The following is a 12,075-nucleotide window of genomic DNA, read 5'->3' as shown; positions in this document are numbered from 1 at the left end:
TTAAAATGACTTGAAACTTCAAAGGGCTGTAGTTTTGGAACCATTAGTGATACAGATATACTATTTCAGATTTATGCATATGTTTGGTCTACAAACACCTGTGATTTTTTTCAGATTTTTTGGGAGAGGGTGACCTGCCAGCCACTGGGTGATTTGACACGGAATGACCCATTTGTCTTACAAATCATCAAGAAACCAACACAGATGAGATGAGACATGTGGGGAATGCACATCATTGCACTCACTGTGGAAAGGCCTTTAGTCACAAATCTTGTCTCAAGAAACACCAGAGGATCCACAGTCGGGGAAAGCAATATCTGTGCAGTGTATGTGAGAAGAGTTTCAGTAAGAAATCAGCTCTCAGCTCCATCGGCTCACACATACAGGAGAAAAGCCATATAAGTGTACTACATGTGGGAAGAGTTTCAGGACTAAGCAAAATCTCACCATCCATCAGCGCACACATAATAGAGAAAAGCCCTATACATCAGAAAGTGCACACTTAAGTATTACAGATGCTAAATTCACAATAGGGGTTTACTTATGAATCAGAGCTCAAGGCTTACCAGAGTGCACACTCACATACACACAAAATTGCATTGAGAGAAGATTTTGATTTAACATTATCTATCTATACATAACTTAAGCTGCAATACAATCGAAAAAGGTATTCAATGTAAATTGCATTCACCACTAGATCTCAATTGCTGGAAAAGGAAAATGAAGAGATACTATTCTGACATTTGCAAATAATTAATTGCAAAAATTATGTTTTACTATGTATTCTTATTTGTTGATAAGCAGTTGAATGATCTGAAACCATCTTAGAAGGTAAATAGAAGAGACATCCATCATGGAATCAAACAACACAGCTACACAACAAAAAATATAAATTGCATAAACTCTCACCATTGAACATGAGAACTATTTTGAAAACAACTCAGTTTTGAAAAATTATTCTGCTGTGATATTGTGACTAAATTTATATAACAGTGTTGTAGTACTCGAGTCCGAGACTCGAACTCGAGTCCGAGTCATTAGCTAAATTTAGAGACTTGTGACTTGACTTGGACTTGAGCACTGATGACTCGAACTTGGACTCGGACTCGTGCATTCGCACTCGCGATGACTCTTCGAGGACTCGACTTTTTTTTTTGTAATATATCATAAGGCTATAATTGTAGTATGTCATTAGGCTATAATTTGCTATATGATTTTAATATCTAAATTATTCGTAATACTAATTTTAGTTCAAGGGAAGGCTACTGCTTCGTGTCGTAGGCTACATCGCAAGTCACATCATGTTCACATGCAAAGCAAACTAACGTTAACTTTAACACCAAAATGCCTGGAGATATGGCCGCCGCTATTTCAAATTAGTAGGCTATTGCCAGGCAATATTAGTTCTCATACATGACATAACATTAGGCTACCTAAGATTACACTCAGCCTAGGCTAAACAACACACACTGCTGCTGGATAGCTGATCATCGTGACTTGGTGAACAGTGTTTTCCCTGACTGACGCGAGAAGCGAGGTTCCATTCATTCATTTTCATTCGGGGTGTGCCCTGCCGTGCTTCTGTCTGTTAATTTGCAGCAGGCTATTATCGGATGAAAGAAAAATAAACTAAGCGTTTTCCCGATCAAGATATAGCATACTTCTAATTTTGGTGTCATAAAATATAGAAGCATAACACTAAATTGCCTAGAAGAGTGTCCATGTAGTGTCAATGTAGGCCTACGTGTCTGCGCATGTGAAACTGACAAACTGAACCTCTCGTGGGTAGGCCAGAAACAACTATATTTAAAACCACGAATGAACTGGATTACTGTTACTGTTCAAACAAGCGATTTGATAGCCTAATCTCGCGCACGAAAAAAAGGAAATAGTAACGTGTTCTATTTCTATCAGGTGAATATCGTAGCAAATATGGCGATGGCAGCTTAAAAAAACATTTATTTCACTCATCTCGCTGAAATGAACGTGGCTGTGAGATATGTGATACTCATCCATGCCACTAGGTGGAGTCATGTATTGGTTGATAAGGATATGCTACCTAGCCTAGAAGTAGAGTGATAAGGATAAACTGTGCAATGCTCAAGTTGGCTGTATGCTGTTAACGCTAGTTTTGAATAAAGCAAGTAAGTCGTGTTATTCTGCTACACAACATATTGGCGACGAGGATGACGACCTTGCACTTAAGCCAGCCTGCGCCGTTTCTACAAAACGTTGGTGAACCGCCGATACCTTTCAAGGCATGGATTCGCACGTTTGAAAACTTTCTTCTGGCTATGTCTGATGAGGACTTGCCTGCAGCCAGAAAGCGCGCGTTGTTGATTCACTGTTTGGGCACGGAGGGCCAAAGAGTCTTTTACACACTTCCAGTTGCAAACGAGTCATACGAAGAGGCTTTGAAGGCTATTCAGGATTTATTTTCACCAAAAGTAAACGTCGTGGCTGAACGTTACCGCTTCAGACAACGAGGTCAGCGCATGGGCGAAACTACAGACCAGTTCGTGGCTGCTTTGAGGGAGCTAGTTGCAACATGTCAGTTTGGAGCAATGGAAGAGGAAATGTTACGGGACCAGATTGTCGAAAAGACAAATTCAACGCGCATCAGGGAGCGTTTGCTCCTAGAGGTACCACTGACTCTATCTAAAGCTTTAACAATAGCACGCCAGATTGAGACGGCTGTAACAGAGGCTAAAGCTATGTGCACAGAAAGAACCGATGGCCCGGTACATGCAGTTCAAGTCGAAGGCTCACAGCAGCATGGCAAGTTCAGGAGGGGGAAAAGTCAACCGCCTCTGTCTTTTCAAAAAGTACAAGGAAAAACATGCTACAGATGTGGTTCTGCTCAACACACAGCTAATTTCCAGGGGTGTCCTGCTAAAGAAGCACTTTGCAATGCCTGCAAAGAGAAAGGACATTTTGCAAAAGTATGCAGGGGTAGCAAACAGGTTCAGGAGATCGATGTGCCTGAGGTAACCCTTTTGAATGTGAGTGTTGGAAATGCTTGCAATATCATGTGCACCGTTAAAGTGAGTACACAAGGGATGGAGAGCCAGGACATTGATTTAATGCTAGATACAGGTTCAGCAGTGTCCATCTTACCAGAGACTGTGTACACAAAGCTCTTCACTACAGCTGTACTTGAAAAGCCTGCCTACAGACTTAAAGACTATGGGGGTAATGATATCTCTGTGCTGGGTTGCCTGAAAGCGACTGTGACTTTTGGTGGCAGTAGTACTGTCTCAGACCTCTACATTGCAAAACGCGGGTCTGCAGTGCTAGGCAGGGATTTGTTTTCTGCATTACAAATGCAAGTGATAGATGGCCAAGTTACAACGAAGCTGTCTACAGCCACTGTCCAGAACGTTAAACGGAACACACTGGGATGTGCTAAGGGCTTTACACACTTGGTTAAAGTACGGCCAGGGATCACACCAGTTCAACAGAAACTGCGTAGGTTGCCTTTTGCTGTTAGAGAAGCAGTGTATGAGGAGTTGAAAAAACTGGTGGAGCAGGATGTCATAGAGCCTGTAGATTCTTCAGAGTGGATCTCACCCATAGTTGTCACCACAAAGAAAGGGGGCAGAGGACTGAGGCTCTGTGTTGATTTGCGAGAGCCTAACAAGGCTATAGTGGTGGATGGCTTTCCACTGCCGCACATGGAAGAAATGTTTACAGAGCTGAGAGGATCAACACTGTTTTCTACATTAGATCTTCAGAGTGCTTATCACCAGGTGCCTCTTCACAAAGACAGCCGCAGTTTGACAACATTCATCACCCATGATGGCCTGTTTCGATTCAAGCGGGTGCCATACGGACTGGCATCCGGGCCCAGCTGCTTCCAGCGGATGATGTCATCGATCCTGAAAGACATACAAGGGGTCCAGTGCTACTTAGATGACATCATAATAGCAGGACCAACAGCTGAGGTACATGACAAAAGGCTGACTGTGGTGCTCCAGCGCATCAAGGAGGCTGGACTAATGCTGAATCTGTCAAAATGCAATATAAGACAAAAAGAACTCTCTTTCCTGGGCCATACAGTGTCAGAAAATGGCCTTCAGCCAGATGTGACAGCTGTCACTCAAGCACCACCACCTACAGACCTTCCCAAACTGCGCTCATTCCTGGGGCTCACATCCTGGTACTCAAAGTTCATACCAGGCTACGCTGCTGTTGTTGAGCCTCTCTGAGTCATTCACATGGACACCTGAGGCTCAGAAGAGTTTTGACACTGTGAAAGAACTCATAGTGAATAGCCCTGCACTTTCACTGTTTAACCCAGAACTACCTACAGTTGTCACTACAGACGCCTCTGATTATGGCCTGGGCGCGGTACTTACCCAGATGCACCCAGATGGATCAGAAAAAAAACTGTGGCCTTTGCATCACGCACACTCACCCAGGCAGAAAGGAAATACTCCACGGTAGAAAAAGAAGCTTTGGGGTGTGTGTGGGCAACTGAAAAGTGGAGAACGTACTTATGGGGGAGACATTTCACATTGCGTACCGACCACAGTCCTTTGACTACACTGCTACACTGGTCAAGGTAGAGCAGGCATGCGGATCGCCAGGTGGTCGTCTAGACTGCTTTCATTCACATACGACCTCCAGTACAAGCCAGGACGGGAGAACGTAACAGCAGACTGTCTATCCAGGCTTCCACTCCCTCACTCAGAGCCTAGTTTAGAGGAAGACATAGAAGTTGCACTTACCTCTACACTGACAGCTGTTACCGATGCTGAGTTTAAGGCTGCATGCACCTCATGTCCTGTTCAAACACAGTTGCATGGACTTCTTACCTCAACATGGCCTGCTTCAGCAAAACACCTCACTCCAGCCCTGCAGCCATTCTTCAAACTTCGATACGAACTCTCCCTACAGGGTGATTGTGTGGTACGTGGCCCACACAGAGTCGTGGTGCCAGACAGTCTTCAGTCGAAATTCATCTCCCTGGCCCACGACACACACCAAGGCATAGTGAGGACAAAGCAAAGACTCAGAGAAGCATACTGGTGGCCTGGCATGGATGCTCAGGTAGAGACTGCTATCAAATCATGCATCACGTGCCAGTCCCATGACAAGTCAGCGGTCACTCACACTTCTCCACTACAGCCTGTGCCATATCCTGATGGTGCCTGGGAGAAGGTGGCAATAGACATAGTGGGGCCTTTTGAAAGGGCACCCATAGATTGTCGCTTTGCAGTTACACTGATCGATTACCACAGCAAGTGGCCTGAAGTGGCTTTTCTTTCCCATGCCACCTCTCAGACGGTCATCCAGTTCTTGTCATCTGTTTTCAGCAGGGAAGGCGACCCCAAAGAGCTGATTTCGGATAATGGATCTCAATTTGTGTCACTGGAGTTCGAGACGTTCCTCCAGGACAGGGGGATTGTACACAGGAAGTCATCGGTCTACTATCCTAGAGCAAACGGTGAGATTGAACTCTTCAATCGAAGCCTGAAAGACACCCTGCAGACTGCGCTGCTCGAAGGACAACCATGGAAAGAGTTCACACGTGAGTTCCTCCATGTTTATAGAGCTACGCCGCACTCCACCACCCAGTGCTCACCTGCGGAACTGTTGCATGGTCGACCCATGCGCACCAGACTTCATGTGGCGGGACCATTCACCACCTCTACAGCAAGTTGCATCCAAGGTGGGAGAAAACCAGAGGAAAAGCAAAGCTTACACTGATCACAAACGGGGGGCCAAAGGCGTGTCCTTCCAGTGTGGGTCATATGTCCGGGTGAGAAAACCTGGCATTCTTCCTAAGACACACTGCAAGTTCTCAAAGCCACTTAGAGTGATGGAACAGAGGGGACAGTACACTTACCTACTCTCTGATGGAGGTTGTTGGAATGCTTCGTACCTTGCACCGGTTTCCCTTCAAATGGAAGAAGGTGAGGGCGAGCTGTTACCTCTGAACTTTGAACACACTCCAGCTACACCACAACCTGTTGTAGCTACACCGCCTGCCAGACCGGTCAGGTGCAGAAGAGCTCCAGAGTGGACTAAGGATTTTGTGCTGAGTCCATAAAAATGAATTACTAGTAGAGTAAGGGATAAATCATACAAAGGTTCAAGTCATTCTTCATTTTGACTGTAAGGGTTTTACATGATCAGTTCACATTTAAAAAAAAAATGCTCCTCATATCTTTAATTACAAGTGTATATTATATACTTAATGGGTTGATATACTGTATGGTTCCAAGGTGAATAGACCTACACCAGGGGTGGGCAAACTTTTTGGCTCAAGGGCCACACTGGGTTTTGAAAATTGGCCGGCGGGCCGCACAACAACAACCCCCCCCCCCTCACACATAAAAAAAATACATTTTTTATAGCCTATAATTTAGTATGAAAAGTATTTGTTTTACAATATTAATTGCTTAAAAATACTGCTAATTTTATGCTGTTTAACAAATGTATAAATTGTGCACTGTCGCTTTAAGACAGTCACTTTAATTCACGTTTATTTCTCAATGATCTTCTGCCTGCTACGGTATGGCCCTCTCACACTTTTTAAATGGTCAGTAGTGGGAACTACTGCTGCCTTCATGATTTCCTTTTAAAAGTTTCTTATAAGAAGGAGAGATCAATTATCAACAATGACAAGCCAGCTGGAACCTGCGGCTCTCTCTCCCTCTCGTGAGTGTAGACGCGTTCCCAATTAAATGGATCGCATGTTCACGTTAGATCTGCTGCAAAGGAGATAACTAAGAGTTAACTTAGTTTAACATGATGTTATCTCTATTTAATATGTTTTGACATTGACATTGTAAACGTTCTCTAAGGAGTGAAAAGCAGTTTGCAGTAAAGCTAACCAACGTCGTCTCTATCGCAGGAAAAAAATAGCGAGCAGCCTGATAACCAAATTAAATGCTCAGCGGGCCGGATGAAAGTGCGTGGCGGGCCGGATCCGGCCCGCGGGCCGCAGTTTGCCCACCCCTTACCTACACTGTTAAATACATTGATGTACTATGTGTTCTCTTATTAAGGGGGATATGTGAGATATGTGATACTCATCCATGCCACTAGGTGGAGTCATGTATTGGTTGATAAGGATATGCTACCTAGCCTAGAAGTAGAGTGATAAGGATAAACTGTGCTATGCTCAAGTTGGCTGTATGCTGTTAACGCTAGTTTTGAATAAAGCAAGTAAAGCAAGTAAGTCGTGTTATTCTGCTACACAACAGTGGCCTGTTGCACAAAGAAATTAATTAGGCAGATGATCTACATCTCCGTTAACCTAAAGCTAGTTTTCATCTCTATTGTTGACGTGAAATATGTCTCCATAGTGTCAGTGAAGTGATAACATAATTATGCAGTTGCCGGTAGCCCGTGTTCACGTCACGGGAGTCAGAAAGAAGCTACCAAGACGGGCCCTGCTCTGTTTCTGTCCCTCCCAAACTGCGCTAAAAAATTGTGTAGGCTATTTAACAGCCAGAATTTTAAAAAATGCCCTTTTATGATCCACACTACCTCTTACAAAATAGGCCTACTCCAACGTTCATCTAGCTCTTGTGAAGTATGAACTTCTACTGCCTATACAATTGTCAGCAGTCAGTAACAGCATAATGTGACTTAATGGCCTGTGTGATTGGGATGTGGATTGCTCATTTATTATGAGTAGGCCTATAGGCTATGGTATAGCTATGGTATTCTCTCCGATATAATAAATACAACACATTGGGTTTGGCAAGAAATTTGGCAATACTACTTTCACACAAGTGATGGCACCCCTGCTTGGAGACAGAAGATTGTCCGTTTTGCTTTTAAGGATTTAATTTGCAATGGAAAAAAATGGAACGACATGTAGGCTATGGTTACTTTAGTGCTGGACTTGGACTCGACTTGATCAATAGGGACTCGACTCGGACTCGACGTGGATCAATAGTGACTCGACTCGGACTTGACTCGGATGAGTAGTGGACTCGACTCGGACTTGACTTGGAATTTTTTTTTAATGACTTGGACTTGACTCGGACTTGAACACTGAGGACTCGAACCTGGACTCGGACTCGAGGCATAGTGACTTGACTACAACACTGGAATATAATATGTACACAATACTGTGTAAATTGTTGTTTCAATAAAAGTGTGATGATGAGCTGAAGGAATCTTAGGACAAATCATAAGATAAATGCAAAACTAAACACAATTATGAAAATAAACATGTCTGATGAAAACACTCTTTTAATGCTGAACATTGGAGTTTCTTTGCTAATAATTGAGTCTGGAAATGTTATTATGTTATCATTTCCACACTCAACCTTTACATGCAAAGTCCTGTTCATACAAATGTTTAAAGATTTTAAAAACAAACAAAAAATAAGTACAAGTAAAGAAATAAATTCAGGATTAACTGGAGTGAATGATATGATAATGCCCTCAATTTGCACAAAATAAAAAAGTTTGTTATTTAATTTTTGCTTCAGGCCTCACTTGTTAGAAGACATATTATCATACCTTTATTCTATGAGCTTGATTTCAGAAACATACTTACATACAGAAAAAAAGTGCACATGTTCTTAAAATTATATACTTTAAGTGAAAGAAATAGTACAAACACCGAGCAGAAAAAGCTGAAATATAAAAATGGAAACCTAAAATCTTCTAATGGATCAACCCTATCCCCACTTAATCTCCTTTGGGGAAAATTGAGTAATGGCCATGATCACCTGGGGACCCTCAAATGGGTCAACAAAGCGCATACACATGTGATTCCATAATCTCATAGTTTGCATTCCAAAACCTCCTGAAATCAATTGGTTACATTTCAATCAAGGAATTTAATGGGTAGGAGAGAATAAGCATTATATGCCCACTGAGCTCAATGCAAATCAAACCAGCTAATAAGCTAACTGAAATAAAACCATGCCAATCTCTAGGTATGGTGAAGGGTATGTGATGATGTGGGGCTATTTTAATTCCAAAGGCCCAGAGAACTTTTTCAGGATGCATAGTATCCTGGATCCATGAAATAACTGGCCTTTAAAAATCTGCCTGCCTCTATTGGAATTTAACATAGGGGTGCCACTACTTATGACCCCTGTATTTTAAAGGTGCCATGTGTAAGAATTGAGGTAAAAATATCCAAAAAATGAGCTACACGCATCAAAAGAATGAGAAGAAATAAGGGCGATGATGTCATTAAAAAAATGACAAGGTATAGTGCTGCAGAGATATCAACCTGAATTAGCATGCTAAATTACTAGCCACAGCCCGACAGGTGTCATAATACCAGTTTCGGCCATGGGAGGCGGTATGCGGGCAACATAACCGCCAGCCAAACTGCAATACACGTTTCTCGGTTGTTACTCTAGGGTAGACCAACTCACTTTCTGGAGGTATACTGCCCCCATCTTTTATGGAATGTGGAATATGAATTAGTTTTTTGGCGGACATTACACATGGCACCTTTAAGGAAGAACATGTATTTATTTATGATACATTATTCATTCACAAAGAAAGTTGGTGTCCTTAAAGGTTGGATATTTCCTCGTTTTTTACTTAAGGCATTAAGATCAATTTCCAAAAGATGATTTTATAGTACTCTTTTTAGTCAACTTTAGCAGAGGTGCCAATAATTCTGGAGTGTACTGTATATGTTTTCTGAACGCATATGTTTACAGGTGGGAACTGGGATGCTCTTACTGTAAATCTTACGAAAGTAATTATGGAAGCTTTCTTTGTTTGTTACCCCACTTTCATTTCCATGTTTCATTTCACACATCCACACACCCCCACCTACCCTCTGTTGTAGAGTACTCCCCCATTTACCCTCCGTGGAGTGATCATTACCCCACCTACCCTCCTTTGTGGAGTACCCCCACCTACCCTCCATTGTGGAGTGTTAATTACCCCATTTACCCTCTATTGTGGCGTGACTGCAAGTGCATTGATGGCTACGCCCATTTCACACCCTATCATTCTATTTTGCATCATAAAACCTCCTGCCACTGATTGGTTAGATGAACCTAGTGAGTCAGAGAGAAGAGGCCTTATATAAACATGACGTAGTGGAGTCAGTTGTCTGAACTAACTTGTTCAAAGGTAAGCACTGGGATACTCTGAGTATATCCACTATATATTTATTCAATTAACAGTACAGCAATATTGTGTTTTTTGTCTGCACACTGTTTAATCTTTCAATTGCAATTGTAAATAAGAAATGGAAATGTAATGTTTGACTGAATTTGTTTCACAGCACAGAACTGGCGTCTGAAATGTCAGGATTTACTGAACCTACACTGCTGCCTATGCCAGTGAAGGAGATAAAAGAAGAGTTTGATGGTTTCCTTCAGGAATATCTGTTTGCAGTTCAGAAAGAAGAAGAAAACTCTGGACTGGATCATGACTGCAAGACTGAAAAACACACATCCCCAACGATTAACTGCAAAGAGGAAAAGTCTCAACAGATGGGGATTAAACAGGAGGAGGAATCTGATTTAAGAGAGCATGGTCAGAAAGACTCATCTCCTACAAGTAAGTTACTAATTTCTATTTTGTCTTGTGGTAAACTTTAAAAACAAACAAAGTAAAAACAAGCATTCATTACAATAATATTATGAGTGTTTAAAAAAATCTCTCGTCTTTGTCTTACAAATCATCAAGAAACCAACACAGATGAGATGAGACATGTGGGAAATGCACATCATTGCACTCACTGTGGAAAGGCCTTTAGTCACAAATCTAGTCTCAAGAAACACCAGAGGATCCACAGTCGGGGAAAGCAATATCTGTGCAGTGTATGTGAGAAGAGTTTCAATGAGAAATCAGCTCTCACGGTCCATCGGCTCACACATACAGGAGAAAAGCCCTTTCCATGTCCTCAGTGTGGAAAGACCTTTGCTAGGATGGAGAATCTCAACAATCACCAGAGGATCCATACTAGGAAGAAACCATATCAGTGTACTGACTGTGGAAAAGCCTTTAGTGACAAATCTAGTCTCAAGAAACACCAGAGGATTCACAGTCGGGGAAAGCAATATCTGTGCAGTGTGTGTGGGAAGAGTTTCAATGAGAAATCAGCTCTCACAGTCCATCGGCTCACACATACAGGAGAAAAGCCATATCAGTGTACTACATGTGGGAAGAGTTTCAGGACTAAGCATAAGGTCACCAGACATCAGCGTACACATACAGGAGAAAAAACGTATCATTGCACTCACTGCGGAACGGCCTTTAGTCAAATATCTAGCCTCAAGACACACCAGAGTATCCACACAGGACAAAAGCCATATCAGTGTACTACATGTGAAGAAAGTTTCAGGACTAAGCCAAATCTCACCAGTCATCAGCGCACACATACAGGAGAAAAGCCATATCATTGCATTGACTGTGGAACGACCTTTAGTCATATAAATAGCCTCAAGGAACACCAGAGCATCCACACAGGAGAAAAGCCTTATCAGTGTACCACATGTGGGAAGAATTTCAGGACTAAAAAATTGTTCAATATCCATCAGCGCACACATACAGGAGAAAAGCCACATCACTGTACTACATGTGGGAAGAGTTTCAAGAGTAAATCTGAGGTTACCAGCCATCAGCGCATACACACAGGAGAAAAACCATATCATTGCACTGACTGTGGAAAGGCCTTTAGACACCTATCTACCCTCAAGACACACCAGAGTATCCACACACGAGAAAAGCCTTATACTAAATGTGGGGAAAGTTTCTGTTTTAGCACACATCTTAAGCTCCATCAGAAAGTGCACACTTGAGTCAAATATTACAAATGCTAATTTGACAATAGAGGTTTACTTATGAATCAGAGTTCAGGGTTTACCAGAGTGCATGCTTACACACACAAAATTGCATTTTGGCGTTTTTATTGATAGATTTTGATTTAACTTTTTCAAATATACGCATAACTTAAGCTGCAATAGATTCGAAAAGGGATTCACTATAATTTGTATTCCCCACTAGATCTCAATTGCAGGAAAAGGAAAAATAAGAGATGCTAATTTCAAATGTGCAAATAATTAATGGCCAAAATGATATATATTTTAGTATGTATTCTTATTCGTTGATAATCAGTTGAATGAT

General features: G+C 42.1%; 1 pseudogene; it reads left to right on the top strand.

The window, feature by feature from the left end:
• Positions 1-209: 209 nt before the first annotated feature.
• Positions 210-11,750, top strand: LOC143117990 (uncharacterized; annotated as a pseudogene).
• Positions 11,751-12,075: the final 325 nt, after the last annotated feature.

This window comes from Alosa pseudoharengus, unplaced genomic scaffold (genome assembly GCF_046254945.1).
Source record: "Alosa pseudoharengus isolate Yale_2024_CS ecotype anadromous, Long Island Sound unplaced genomic scaffold, YU_APseudo_1.1 YU_APseudo_1.1_scf_1, whole genome shotgun sequence".
NCBI classification, from domain to species: domain Eukaryota; kingdom Metazoa; phylum Chordata; class Actinopteri; order Clupeiformes; family Clupeidae; genus Alosa; species Alosa pseudoharengus.
This window is presented reverse-complemented; position numbering and strand designations above follow the sequence as displayed.